Raw genomic sequence first — 13,614 nt, forward strand, 5'->3', positions numbered from 1 at the left:
ATCACCACTCCCAGTGTCTGGACTGTAATCTCCTCTCTCAGCGTCTGGACTCTATTCTCCTCTCTCAGTGTATGGACTGTGATCTCCTCTCTCAATGCCCGGTCTGATCTTTTCTCTCAGTGTCTGGACTGTGTTTTCATCTCTCATTGTCTGGACTACGATCTACTCTCTCTGTGTCTGCACGATGGTGGGCACTGGGATTGATGCCCCCAATGATACAATTGCCACACTGAGCACTGACATGTGAAGGAACTGCTCGAGTAACTGAACACCAGTGAGAGACAGAACCTTCCGTTGTGAACAGAAAGATTTTTGTAATAACAGCGCTCACCAACATAAACACTGTCACGAACTTAATGCTTTGGAATATGAGGCATGGCAAATATCAACCACCTTCGTTTAAACTGTTCCCAGGACAGGTATAAAATGGGTCAGATATAAATGGATCACTGTCACATCAAACACTCCCAGCGCAGGTGAAGTAGGGGTTAGATATAGAGTAAAGCTCCCTCTACACTGTCCCGTCAAACACTCCCAGGGCAGTAACAGGGTTAGAAACAGAGTAAAGCTCCCTCTACACTCTCCCATCAAACACTCCTAGCGCAGGTGAAGTAGGGGTTATATATAGAGTAAAGCACCCTCTACGCTGTTCCATCAAACAATCCAAGAGCAGGTACAACACAGGTTAGATACAGAGTTAAGCTCCCTTCACACTGTCCCATCAAACACTCCCAGGGCTGTTACAACACAGGTGAGATACAGGGTAAAACTCCCTCTGCACTCTCCCATGCTCTGTGTGTGGGTCTCAATCCCACACCGGGTGATATCTACTGACGGAGACCGGGATGGAGCCTGTGCCTTTCCCTGAGATCAATGCCTTCCCCCATTCTCGCTCATTCTCCCTTCCATCGATGCTCTGCTCCAGTCTTTCAGTCCGATTGATGTTAAGATACAATTTGCTGTTATGGTCGACATTCTTCCTGGAACAAATCCATTGAAGCAGCAACAAGTGGCTATTGTTCAGCTGCCAACAGCCCACAGGCATTTCCAAAACATCTCCTTCTGCCTCTATTTACTTATCCCTCCTCTCTTTCTCGATATTCTGTTCCTAAAACTCAATCTCTTTCTCTGTCTGTCTCTCTCGTGCTCTCTCTCTCTCCCTCTACTCTCTGTTTCTCCCTTTACTCTCTCTCTTTCTCTTACCAATACATAGACTGTACAGCACAGAAACAAGCCACTCGTCCCAAAGAGTCCATGCCGTTGTTTATGCTGCACATGATCCTCCTTTCACCCTTGTTCATCGAACCCAATCAACATATCCTTCGATTCACTTTTCCCTCGTGTATTTATCTAGCTTCCCCTTAAAAGCATCTTTGCTCGTCGCCTCAACTCGTTTGTGGTAGCCAGTTGCTCACTCTCTCCACTCCCTGGGGAAAGGAGTGTCTCCTGAATTAATATTGGATTTATTAGTGACTATCTTAGATTTATAACCCCTAGTTCTGCTCCCTTCCGCGGGTGGAATCATCTTCTCTCCGTCTACCCTATCAAACCCTTCATTAAACTTAAAGACTTCTATGACGTCACTCCTCAGTCTTCTCATTTCCAGAGAAAAGACATCCAGCTTGTTCTCTCCTCTGATCTCCGTATTTCTGTGTAGGGTCAATACTTCCTGTTTGAAGTATTTGTTTCATTAATTGAAAGCTTTTCATGCCCCAGTTCCCCTCAGTGGGTTGTGATCTCCAGTGTGAACGAGCCGTCTACGGGTTTAGGCTCTGAACAGTAAATTGAGTCTTCGACCCAGGACTGACAGGACACTCTTTTTAAACAGGCGAAGAATGACCCGGGACTGACAGAACACCCCTTTTAAACCGGGGCAGATTGATCCGGGACTGACAGCGCACCCCTTTTAAACAGACTCAGAATGATCCGTGACTTACAGCACATCCCTTTTAAACAGATACCGAATGATCTGGGACTGACAGCACACCCCTTTTAAACAGGCACGGAATGATCCCGGGCTGACAGGACACCCCTTTTAAACAGGGACAGAATGATCCGGGACTGACAGCACACCCTTTTAAACAGGGACAGAATGATCCGGGACTGACAGCACCAACGTGAAAATGCTTCTCCGATGCTCTGTTCTGAGTGAATTTCGTTCCAAACTTTGCATTTATAATTCGCTCAAAAACAAAGAGCAGAAACTGCGCTCTTAATAAAAAGAAGGTTCACTACCTTAACAGGTATTGAACCCGCCATCTTTGTAATATCAATAGCACGCTTTAAACAACGGAGCTAATCGACCATGGCAGAACGGTGGCTGTTGTGCTTTCATTTTACTTTGCATTGATGGCGTTCCCGGGAAACAAATCCTCTGCAGCTGCCAATCAAACAAACCGTTGGAGGGAACTTCCTGCATGCAACCAACCACAAGCAGTCTGCAGCTGTCAATCAACCCACATTTCCCCAGGGAGACTGCCTGCAGTCTGCAGTCTGCAGCTGTCAATCAATCCCCTTTCTTGCCCAGGGAGACTGCCTGCAGTCGACAGTCTGCAGCTGTCAATCAATCCCCTGTCTTCCCCAGGGAGACTGACTGCAGTCTGCAGTCTGCAGCTGTCAATCATCCAGTCACCTCAATCCACTCTATCTACTCCCGTCATAATTTCATGCACCTCAATTAAATCTCGTCTCAGCCTCCTTTGTTCCGAAGAAAACCAATTCTGTCCCACAGCTAAAATTATCCAGCCCTGGCGATATCCTCGTCAATTTCACCTGCCTCCCCTCTTGTGCAATCACACCTTTCCGGTAATGTGGTGATTTCCCCTCCCTGTGATGCTCTGATCCTTATTCTCTCTCGGACTCTCTCTCTCATTCTACTCTCTCTCTCTGTCATGTTTTTATCATTCGTTTTGTCGCCGTCTCACCCTCTCTCTGTTTGTCTCCCATGTCTCTCTCTCTCTCTCTCTCTGTTTCTCTCTCTGTCTGGCCCTCTGTCAGTTTCTCTCCCTCTCCCCAATGTCTTTCTCTGTCTTCCCCTCTGTCTCTGTTTCTCTTCTTGTGCTCACCTTCTCTCTCTCATTTGCGAACTAGGGGTGCAGAAGCTGTGATCAGCTCATTCAATGTGTTCAGAGTACAGGCTGGGGTCAGTGTGAAATTGTTTGTGTTTGGATAGTCCTGTTGCATCAGTGTGAAATTGTTTGTGTTTGGATATTCCTGTTGCACCCCTAGTTCGCAAATGAGCTGCTCAGGATGTGCAAGGCCCACCAGTGGCCTGTGGTCCTGGAAGACTTTGCCATTGCTCGAGAGGGAAACCTGCTTTTGGTTCTAAGTTGTGCCGCACCTCTGCCCCCACCTCTCATCCAACCTCGATTCCTGAACTAATTTTATTACCTTCCATCTTCAAGTGACATATACACCCTCTTCTTTATCCAGGAATTATACATGCCTCTGATTTGCTTCTCTCTGTAAATCTTCTGGACCTTGTTTTTCATAATTTTTGACAGTAGGTCTCTGTAACTGAATCTGTTTGTTCATTTTCTAATTTGATCTGAAATGTTTGAATAGCTGGCAAGCAATACCTGCTATTCTGCCAAGCGTATTTCCACAAACAAAGATGAATCTAGGGAGCCGGAATTAACCTTGTGAACCTTCGTTTCACCTCCTCTCAGGCAACTTCTTAACTTAGAAAGAAGACAAGGACAGAGAGAGAAAGTGAGTAAGTGAAAGGCAGCTAGGAAACAGTGTCAGGTGGAAATAAGAGAGAGAGAGACTTAGAGAGAGCGAGAGAGAGAAGAGAGGGTAGGAGAGAGAGAATGAGGCAGAGAGATAGAAAGGAGGGAGGGAAGATACAGCAGCAGAGATGGAAAGGAAGAGAATGAGGCAGAGATAGAAAGAGGAGAGAGAGACAGGAAATCGACAGAAGTGGCGAGAAACAACGAGGCAGAGAGAAGAAAGAGGGACGATACAGATGGAGTGAGGGGGAATTAGTGCGAGGCAAGAAGAGGGAACGTGAGATAGAGAAGAGAGGAAGGCAGGAAGTGTAAGAGAGACGAGGCAGAGTGAAATAAGCGAGAGGTAGAGAGAGAGGAATTGAGAGAAAGAAAAAAGAATCCCCGTAAAGGTGAATGAAAGAGGGAGAACGAGGCAGGGAGTGACAGGGCGAGAGATATATAAACAGAGGCAGAGAAATCAGAGGCAGAGAAAGAAATGCATAGAGAGAAATAAAATAAGTCAAAGAGGGAAAGAGTGAGATAAAACGAGACCGAGGGATTTGGTAAGGCAGGGAGAGAGAGACAGAAGGTGGAACAGATTTTGTCCCTGCTTCTGTGCACAGTTAAATATTTCTTATATTTTTATTCTTCTATGATGAGAGCGCTGTTGGATTATAATCACAGATTTTGAACCCATAAAATTTTGCTCAATAAGTATTGATTTTGAGACAGTTACTGATGTCAGAGCAGGTTCATCCAGCAGCATCGAGTTATACTGCCAGCTACACATGGGTCTCTGGTCAATCGCCCTCTGCGTTGACACATCAAACTCTCCCAGGGCAGGTACAGCAAGGGTTAGAAGGAGAGTAAAGCTCCATTTACACTGCCGCAATCAAATACTCCCAGGGCAGGAACAGCACGGATTAGATACAGAATAAAGCTCCCTCTACACTGTCCCATCAAACATTCCCAGGGCAGGTACAGCACGGGTTAGATTCACAGTAAAGCTCCCGCTTCAATGTCCGATCAAACAATCTGATGGGCCTGATGCAATGCGCGTCTCCTTCCAATCTTGAACCTTGAACGGTCAGAGAGCTGACACTCTGGGACACCTATCTTATCTCAGTAACTTTCTGAATGTGTGATTCGGCACTTTCAGAGATTCCCTGCTGTGGTCTCCTCTTCCCATTACCTACAATTCCCACATCTTCCCGCAGCCTCATAAGACCCCTGAACACCTCGGACACAATGATCCAAAAGAGAAACAAGACACGGATATGAAGCTGTGATCAATGCAGTGAGATTTATTTCTGAGTACAGCCCATTATTCAGACAGCAGTAATACAGGGTCAGGGGTTGTGGGATTTACACAATCAAACAGAGCCTGCTCCCCGTGAAGGAAGGTTTCATTCAGTGAGAACTTGGAGAGCTCGGGCTGGTGAGAATCCATCACTGGATCTTTCACTCTTTCGGTCTACAACATTGTAACCCATCGCCGCAGAATTCCGGCAGAGCCTCCTCGTTTGTGTGACAGGATCCTATACGACACATTCCTACAAGAGGGCGGCATATATCGTTGCCATCTAAAATCCAAAATGAAGAGTTAATTAATTGACCGTTCTGGACATAGAGGGAGGGAGAACAATGAGAAAACATGAAGCTGAGTCTGTCCGTGTTACTGGGACTGACTCTGGACCACACATGAACCTCAGCTCATTTGTACTTCATTAAACCTCACCCTGACCCCTCCCCGACCGGTAGAGACTCACTCTTTGTTCTCAAGGGCAGCCCAATAGTTTTTCCACAGAATGGAGCCCACCGTTCGCGCTTTCTGAGACTAGAGACAAAGAAAAGAATGATCTCACATTTATATGGAGCCTTTCCCGTTAACAGAAGGGCCCGAAGAGTTTCACAGACAAAGGATTATTTCTGAAGTACCGACACTGTTTTGTAACCAAATTGCTCACAGCAAAGTCCCACAAACAGCAAATGAGATTTGACAGTGTGGGGAGTTTCTGGTGATGTTAGTTGAGAGAGTGATGTTGGTCCAAGAAACCAGGAGAACTCCCAGCTCTTCAAATAATGCGACCAAGTGTTTCCAGCCCCATGAACAGGTAGACACGGTCTCCGTTTAACGATTCATTCAAAAGATGACACCTCCAACAGTGCTGCACTCCCCCAGTGCTGGGCTGTATGGACCGGAGTGGGACATCAACCCTTAACTTGTTCACTCAACTCCCAACTGAGGTAAACTGACACCCGGCTCCTGAAAATTGATAGTTTCACCGATTGACTCCTCCACTTATTTAGTGTCCTCATATCCTGATCTCTATGAAGGCTGCAGAATTATTAGAATTCAGAAACCTATTTTGAAACCCTTTTGATCCAATCCCCTCCGCTCATGTTATGAAAATCTGACTCATCTCTGGGGATCGGTTCCTCAGACGCCTCCAGTATCACTCCCAATTCACTATTCTTTGTCTGTGGGTCTGATCAGCGAGTGTGGGGGAAAGGGACTGAAGGAGCTCCAGTCCGCACACTCACATTTTACAGCAGGTAACACTGATCGGGAGCAGGAACTGTGAGTTTCCCCATCCACAGTACCTGGGTACTGAAGCCAATTTCAGACTTTCCCAAACAGGTCAATTCTCCGGCTGAGATCCGGTAACTCGGCACTGGCCAGTAATTTGTGCTTTAATTCTTGGTCTGTTTGGATCCTCACACAACACCCACCATTCCCACTCCCCGCTCAGGTACCGACTAAACAATCGGACGATTTTCCTGTGGAACTGGTTCAGGTTAATATTCTTCATTCATTCTTACAATATTACAATAATGTTCATTTAAGCAATCAAACCGTGAGCTTCAGTCTGAGAATAAAATAGTTTAAACAAAAATTGGTGTTGAGAGATCAAAGAAACTTACTTCTTGCAAAGAATGATATTCCGCCACCTCCAACACCGAAACCGATCAGCTTTCGAGCAGTGATGGACTGAGTCAGCACCAGGAATACAAATACCAAAATTAGAACTTTCGCCATCTTCCGCTGAGTACCTCAGAGTCAGGATCAGACGGCTGGAGATCACAATTTTTGTATCTGGACTTAGAGAGTTTGCTGTATTTATAATCACATAAAAGGGGAGTGACTTTCTGAAAATATCCTGGGAACAGGACTTTCCCTTCCGTGTGACGGTGGATCAGTTGGCAGCTTGCCTCAGTTGGCAGTTCTCTAACTTTCAGATCACAAGGTTGTGTTTTTGGCCCAACTTCATGTTTGAAACATGAGCTCATCTGACAGATTGTGCCAGGTGCAAAAGCAGGACATTTAATGGTTAACTCCACCCCCACTATTGCTTCCACAGGAGCTCTAAATCTGCCCCCTCTCTCCTGTTCCCTCCTCGTGCCCTTTAATATACCACTTAAATTGATCTCTCTTCCACCCAGCCCACTTCAAGCAGTGATGGACTAATTCAACACCAGGACTCCAAGGACCGAGAGCAGCGATTTCATCAGTTTTGGCAAAGAGTTTGCTGCATTTTATCATCACACACACGGGGACTGACCGGTCTCTGAAAATATCCTGGGAAAAGTTGCTTCCGTCCTGTATGACTGCTGATCAGTTGACAGGTGGACTAAGCTGTCAGTTCTTTATCTTTCAGATCACAAGATTGTGAAATTGGACCCAACTTAAAGGCTTAACATGTGAGTTCCGCTGACAGGATGTGCCAGGTAGACGAGCAGAGCATTTAACCCATCAACTCCAACTAAAGTATTCTCCCCACATGAAGCCTGTATCTAACCCCTCGCTCCTGCTTGCTCCCTGTGCCCTAGAGTATTTTCCAGCCTGATCGCTCTTCGACCGTTAAACAGGCACAGAATGATTCGGGACTGACTGCACATCCCTTTCAAATGGATACAAACATAAAATGATCTGGGACTGAGAACGCACCTTTGTAAAAGACATCGACACAAAATGATCCGGTATTGACTGCACACTCCTTTTAAATAGACATCGACACAGAATGATGCGGGATTGAGTGCACATCCCATTTAAACAGACATAGACACAGAATGATCCGGCACTGACGGCAGACCCATTTTAAACAGACATAGACACAGAATGATCCGGCACTGACGGCAGACCCATTCTCAACAGATACAGAATGATCCGGAACGACAGGACACCACGATTAAACAGACAGTGACACAGTATGATCTAGGACTGGTGCATATAAATGACCTGAACTTAGGTAAACAGTATATAATTTAAAGTTTTCAGCAGACACGAAACTCAGAAACGTGGTAAACAATGTGGCGAATAGTAACAGTCTTCAGGAGGACACAGAGAGACTAGTAAAATGGGTAGACCCATGGCAGATGTAATTTAACGCAGAGAAGTGCAGTGATACATTTGCTGGAAGAATGAGGAGAGGCAATATAAATGAAATCGTACAATTTTAAAGGGCGAGCAGGAACAGAAAGATCTGGGGGTACATGTGCACACATCTTTGAAGGTGGCAAGACAAGTTGAGAAGGCTGTAAAAAACATATGGGATCCTGGGCTTTATGAATGGAGGCATAGAGTATGAATGCAATAAAGTTTTGCGAAACATTTATTATACACCGGTTAGGCCTCAGCTGGAGTATTGCGTACAATTCTGGACACCACTCATTAGGAAGGATGTCAAGGTCTTGGAGAGGGCACAGTCGAGGTTTTCCAGGATGATACCAGCGAAGTTGGACTTCAGTTATGTGGAGAGATTGGAGAAGCTAGGATTGTTCTCATTAGAGCAGAGAAGGTTATGGGATACCTATGGAGGTATTCAAAATAATGAGGGGTTTTGATAGAGCAAGTAGGGAGAAAGTGTTCACTTTGGCAAGTGGGTCGGTAACCAGAGGTAATACATTTAAAATAATTGGCCAACGAACGAGAGGGGAAATGAAGAGATTTTTTCACACGGAGGGTTATGAAGATCTGGAACGCATTACCTGAAAGTGCCTATCAGGCTCGATAGGACCTTTCAAAAGGCAATTGGACATGTACTTGAACAGGACAAATTTGCAGGACAATGTGGAAAAAGCTGGGAAGTGGGATTGAATTGGACAGTTCTTTCAAAGAACCGGCACGGGCCCGACGGGACGAAGGGCCTCGTTCTGTTCTGTAAGAAAGTATCATTCTATGATTCTCTAAACCTGCAAACTTCTTTCATCTCTATTTGACATCATCAGGAGGCGTTTACCATTCTTTGTGTTTCTGGACTTCTGAAGTGTGGTTGAACCGTGAGACAAAAGTTTCCTGTAATTAGTGCGGGAGGAAGCTATCAGTGTAAATATCAGATATGCACGTGGATGGTTCACTGGGTACCGTCGGAACCAGATACACTGCTCATTCCTGTTATTTGTCCAGCAGAACACAGCGATCATTCTCTTCAACTGTACTCACCAGAAGGAAAATGAAACAAACTAAACTGTTCTGTCATCTTCTGCTGGTTTATGTCCACTCATAGAGAGAGACTGAGAGATTGGATTGGCTTTTTCACTTTGTAATCGATTATACTTTGTATTTATTGTAAGAGGCGGTTCCATCCCTAACGTCCTGTGCCTGACATTCTCATTGATACTGAGATGTGTTGTGAAAGAGTTTCTACCAATTGCACGTTGCGGATAAAAGCTGAACATCGAAAACGACTTTGAAACCAGTTTCGCTTCGCACCCTTGAGTAGGAGATGGGTTGCTGGTTGTAAGGAAGGAAGTTTGTAAAATCAGCCCTTCAGAGCAGTATCGGTGAAATGTGTTCTGGACACATTCTATGAGAAGCCTGTTGAACAATGAAGGGGCGCTTACACACAGTAATTCCAGAATCCCTACCTTGTTGGCTCCCGAACTATTACAAATCGCGCCCTCGGATATTTTTTCCTTAAACTCACAATGAATAAATATCACTGAGGTAATAGAAAGGCCCCGCGATAAAGCGAACCCAGGATGTCCTATTTATTAAACAAGTGCTTTGACCAGCTAAACCACGGCGCCAAATCACCGAGATCGATCAGCTACCGCACAGCAGAGAAGGTTGGTTTGAGGAGTATCCTCATCGCTTCTCTTGCCTATTTCCCGCAGGTTTCCCGATACTGCCAGTGTCTCTCGCTCTGTTTATCTGTGTCAATGTGTGAGTTGATTCTAATTTAAGACGCCTGCTTGTGTTTGTTTCTTATACGAAATAAATGAGGAGATCAGAGAATTCTCCTTCTGACACTGGGGAACTAATGAGACAAATGTATAGCAAGATATTGGTTATTATGATGCAGCAAAGAAAATCTGCCATCTTGAATGATTTCTGTTCAGTTTCCTCCAAAAACAAACTGTGACCCCCAACCTATTTCCAACACAGCGCCTTTAAGTTGATGCCAGACACGCTATTATTGAACCTCAGGCTGTAGTCAGCGCACTGATGACCTTCAAGTTTATATGGGCTCTTCAGGCACTTCGTGTGACACAAGAGCTTTCCAATCCCGTCCAGCTCCTGGAGACGGAGACATCCGTCAGAAGCAGCTTTCGCCGCTCGGGGCGATATCGCGCTCGAATTAATCGCCTGCCGTCAGCAGAAGGCAGCAAATCCAAAACAAAGCAATGCGGACAGCGTCTGGAAAACAGTCAACCGTTCAGTGTGCAGACTTTCGTGAGAGCTCCAAACAGGACCAGCGGAAGTTTTAAACTGGGTATGTGGATATGACTGCGCTTTTGCTTTATAAAATATCGGAGTATACATTTGAGTATGACGTTTAAAAATGAAGTATGGGTATGAATGAGTGTGAGATTTATATTGAAGAATGGGTGTGTGTGAATGGGTTAGGGTCACCCTAACGCAAACCCTAACTTTAAGGTTTATAGCAACGTAGGAGCAGAAGTAGGTGATTCAGCCCCTCGAGCCTTTTCCATCATTTTATTGGATCATGGCTGGCCTGTGTCTTAACTCAATCTACAACCTTGGTTCCCGAACCCGTCGTAGGCTTGCCAAACAAAAATCTCTCAATCTCAGTCGTGAAATTTTCAATTGGCCCAGCCTCAACAGCTTTTTGGGGCAGAGTATTTCAGATTTCTAGTCCTCTCTGTGTGAAGAACTATTTCTTGACATGAACCCTGAACTGCCTGGCTCGAATTTAAAGGTTATGCCCCCTTGTTCTTGACTCTCCCACCAGAGGAAATATTTTCTCTCTATCTACACGATCAACTCCTTTAATCATCTTAAACACCACAATATTTAAGGGAATGCAAGCATCGTATGTGGATTCTGTCCTCAAAATTTAACCCTATTGGCCCCAGTAATATTTTGGTGAAACTGCTCTGCACCCCTTCGAAGGTCAATATGTCCTTCCTGATTTGCGGTGTCCAGAACTGAACACAATACTCGAGATCTGGTCTATCCAGAGTTTTATATAACTTTAACATCACTTACACCCCTTTATCTTTTAACCCCTTGAGAAAGAGGCCAACATTCCATTAGTCTTTTTTATTATCTTTTGTACCTGTCTACCAGGTTTTAATGATTTCTGTACTCGGACCCCCAATTCCCTCTGCTCATCCACAGTTCCTAGCTTCTCGCCATTTAGAAAATATTCCGATCTATCAATCTTAGTTCCGAAGTGGATGACCTCATACTTCTCCACGTTGAACTCCATCCAAAACAGTTTTTTTCCACGTAATTATCTACCAATATCCTTTTGCACATTTCTGCTCCTATCTACACTATTTACTGTACCTCCTGACTTGGCATCGTCAGCAAACTTGGATGTCCAGCTCTCCATTCCTTCATCTAAGTTATTTATAAATATAGTGAAAAGCTGCGGCCCCCTCTCAAATCTGTGGGTGCCACCTCTAGTCACATCCTGCCAATTGAAGCACACTCATTATCCTTACTCTATATCATCTACATCTTAACCAATTCGCTATCCCTGTCAATAGTTTCCTTCCAATTACATGCACTCTCATTTTTGTTAACAGTCTCTTTTGAGGAACTCTTACGAATGCCTTCTGGAATGCCATATAAATAACATCAACAGACACTCCCTTATTTACCACGTTGGTTACATACTCAAACGATTCAACTCGATTCGTTAAACATGAAATACCCTTTAAAAAGTCATGCTTGCTGTCTCTGATCAGTTCATGTTCGTCCAAATGTTCAGTCACTCTGTCTCTATTAACAGATTAAATTAACTTCCCCAAATCAGGTGGAAGACAAATAGAATATAATTTCCTAGTTTATCTCTCTCACCATTCCTAAATAATGGAGTGACATTGGCAATTTTCCAATCCAAGACGAAACTTCCTGAATCAAGAGAGATGTAGAAGTTCATGATTAAAGCATCTGCAATGCCCTCGTCTGTTTCTTTTAATACCCTGGGTTGGAAACCAGATGGAGATTTTTGTGTCTTTAGTCTCGTTATTTTCTCCATTGCATTCTTTTACTCCTATTCACTACAGAAGGCGGCTGAAACGAGCACGATATGGGCGCTGAGAAGGAATTCTACTTCCCAAGGCTGGATCACACCCTGCAGGAGCTGGTGGAGATTTGAAAGTCTTTATATATCACAAAGCTAGTATTTATGAAACGGTGCCTCAAATATCTCCATAGCCAAGAAGGGCGAACTGACCATCAACGACCTCGAGGCAATAAGGTAGCACATTCAGATCTGGAGGCTGCAAGTTAAAATCACGTCGGGGTCACAGTTACCTTTATACCAGATGTGTGTCTGGATAAATCGAACCGCCTCACAATAAACACAGTCGCGTTTAAAACTTTAGCGGACGAGTTTGGGGAACGATGTATGTGATCCTCACATCAATGCACTCGTACAAAGTTCGGGAGAACTCTGTGTGAATGATTTACTGGGAAATCTTCAAAACATTTCGAAAATTCTCCCGCTCACAAACAAAGAAATACAAACTGACGAATTCATTCATTCAGAAACAACAGGTGGAGAATCACAGACTGCAGCTCAACGAGATTGTGAGAGCGTCATTTCGCTGCGTGGTGTAGTTGGTTAAAGTGCCAATAGAAACATCGGGACAGAAGTGGGCCAATTAGACCTTCGAGCCTCTTCCGCCATTCAAAGTCGGGGAACACTTCAGCAGTCAAGGACATTCAGCCACCGACCTTCGGGTAAGCTCAAAGGCGGCCTTCGAGACACACGACAACGCAAAATCTTCGAGCAGAAATTGATCGCCAAGTTCCGCACCCATGAGGACGGCCTCAACCGGGATCTTGGGTTCATGTCACGCTACACGTACCCCCACCAGGGAACAAATGTTATCTGTTTTTAATGTAACGGGACATTTGCTGTCTTTCCCTTCCTTCCGGAAGTCTCTATGTTTCTGCATCTCTCTCTCTGTTTTTTTTTTGATTGTTTGTATATTCGGTGGCCTTGTAGGTAACACCTCTCTGTCTGCACACTGTGATTGCCTTTGCAACGGGCAGTTGGAAAGACTATCTGTAATCACCAGGTATTGTTCTGTGATTTATAAATGCGAAGGGTTCGAGGATTTCATTTCCACAACATTCACCTGAGGAAGGAGGAAGCCTCCGAAAGCTTGTGAATTTCAAATAAAATTGTTGGACTATAACTTGTTGTTGTAAAATTGTTTACAATTGTCAACCCCAATCCATCACAGGCATCTCCACATCATGGCCATTCAATGAGATCGTGGCTGATCTGTGACCTAAATCCAAATAGCCCCCTCAGCCCAATATCCCTGAATACCTTTGGTTCACAAAAATCTACCAATCTCAGATTTAACATGAACAACAGAGCTCGCATCAACTGCAGTTTGTGGAAGAGAGTTCCAAACTTCGATCACCCTTTGCGAGTAGAAATGCTTCTGAACTTCACTCCTGAAAGTTCTTTCT

At 44.7% G+C, this 13,614-nt stretch overlaps 1 long non-coding RNA gene across 2 annotated transcripts in view; it reads left to right on the forward strand.

The window, feature by feature from the left end:
* Positions 1-13,321, forward strand: part of LOC137312938 (uncharacterized) — a 48,703-nt gene extending 35,382 nt beyond the window's left edge. The window contains exons 4-5 of one of the 2 annotated variants that reach the window (XR_010960939.1): positions 7,155-10,426; positions 12,192-13,321. This is a non-coding gene — a long non-coding RNA (uncharacterized lncRNA). The remainder of the gene's footprint in view (positions 1-7,154; positions 10,427-12,191) is intronic. The other variant, XR_010960940.1, reaches the window with a different exon arrangement.
* Positions 13,322-13,614: the final 293 nt, after the last annotated feature.

The sequence above is a fragment of the Heptranchias perlo genome, unplaced genomic scaffold, assembly GCF_035084215.1.
Source record: "Heptranchias perlo isolate sHepPer1 unplaced genomic scaffold, sHepPer1.hap1 HAP1_SCAFFOLD_44, whole genome shotgun sequence".
In the NCBI taxonomy this organism is placed as follows: domain Eukaryota; kingdom Metazoa; phylum Chordata; class Chondrichthyes; order Hexanchiformes; family Hexanchidae; genus Heptranchias; species Heptranchias perlo.